The following is a 1,862-nucleotide window of genomic DNA, read 5'->3' on the forward strand; positions in this document are numbered from 1 at the left end:
TGAGAATGGGAGAATGGGTAGGACGTCACTGTATTTACTCTTAAGACCCCGACCATCGGGGAGTGGAGAGAGAGAGAGGGGGGGAGGGGCATCGAAGAGAGAAGAGAGATGAAAAAGAATGAGTGAAAATCCCGCGTGGGGAGAGAAGCGGTGGCTGGAAGCGAGCGTGACGCGCGGGGAGAGAGGAGGAGCTGACCACCCGGTCGATGGAATCAATGACAGTGAATCGGCTAGGCCAGCCGGGCTAGGACAGCAGACCAGCTCTCCGGACTGGGAGCCGAGCCAGCAGAGAGTCCAGGAGGGGGGGGGGGGGGTTTCAGTGTAGTGGGAACGCCTCAGCGGCATGGACCCAGCGCTGTTTCGACAAGGCGGCGGACGGCGGAAACAGGAGGTAGCAAGGTAGTGGCGCGCCCGGTCAAAGCCGGAGCGCGGGGTTGGCCCGCAAGAGGGCCGCCAAGGCCGGGAGATAGGTCACCGGCGCGAGGAGCAGGTCCGCCAGAGGAAGAGGCTGCAGGACGGCGTCTTCATGGCCCAAGGCAACCAGAGCATCAGCAAAAGCGACGCGGTCTACAAACGGGCATGAGTCGACGAGGTGGGCAGCGTCGCCGTAATCCACCCCGCACTGGCAGTCGGGGTACTCTAGGCCCGCCACACGATGAAGATGGGCGGGGCTGGCAGTGTGCCCCAAACGGAGCCGAATCATGGAGACGAGCGTCCTGCGCGAGGCGTCAATCCGTCGGAACCAGGGCCTCCGCGGCAAATCCGGCAGCAGACCGTACAGGTGTCGGCCCCTCTCTTCTGCATCCCAGTCCCGCTGCCAGCTAGCCTGGAGCAACGAGAACTGACGTCCATAGCCCAAAGACAAGGGCAAATCCACCGCAGCCGGCTCGCCGTCCAGCCGAGCCACTCGGGCCGCCTCGTCAGCCGCCTCATTCGGGGGGACCCCGCGATGCGCGGGGACCCAGCAGAGGGTAAGGTCCTGGCCCGCGTCCAAGATTTCCAGGAAGGTGCGCCGGAGATCAACGACGATCGCAGGGGTAGCGGCGGTGGGGGTACCCTGGGCCAGAGCCTGGAGCACCGACCGGCTGTCCGAGAGGACCACCGCGCGCGGGAACGCAGCGCGGCGGATGTAGAGCAGAGCCTGGAGCAGCGCATAAGCTTCCGCAAGGTAAACCGTTGCGCCCTCGGGAAGAGTGAAGCGTGCACGGACGTCGGCGTCGAGGTCGACGTAGGCGGCGCCGACCGCCTCGGGCAGCCCGCCCAGCGACCCATCCGTAGCGACGACGCGAACCCCCGACCAAAGAGACCGCTCCAGGGCGACGTAAGTCGGTTCCAAGGACTGCCCGTCCGCTTCCTCCACGACCGGCGCCGGCGGGAAGAAAAGGTGAATGGGGAGAGGAATCACCCAACGGTGATAGGCCAACGTGTAGCATGGCCACACCGCCACCCCCGCGCCAACCCGCGGGGGCAGCCGGTCGAACCGCCCCAGAAGAAAGGGGGGTTGACGACGCAGACCGCGCCGAGGGTAGCCATCCTCCAAGAGACGGTCGAGCGTGAGAAAACTGCGGTGACGACGGCGGGCCTGCCACCGCAGCAGCAGGCGATCGGTGAGATAGGCAAGCCGAAACTCCAGGGGCCACTCCCCCGTCTCGGCGTGGAGAGCACAGATAGGGGTGGAAGGCATAGCCCCAACGCAAACACGAAGGCACTTGTTAGCCATCACCTGTAGCCGGCGCCATTGCCGAGCCGTGTGAGGACTGTAGAGGCTAGAGTCCTAGAGGGGAGAGAAACGTAAACCCGAGAAATGCGTCGATAAATCCCTCATACCGCTCCCCCACCCTGCCCCGCCACTCCTCCCCGCT

The sequence above is a fragment of the Frankliniella occidentalis genome, unplaced genomic scaffold (assembly GCF_000697945.3).
Source record: "Frankliniella occidentalis isolate FOCC.00 unplaced genomic scaffold, Focc_3.1 Scaffold350, whole genome shotgun sequence".
NCBI lineage: Eukaryota > Metazoa > Arthropoda > Insecta > Thysanoptera > Thripidae > Frankliniella > Frankliniella occidentalis.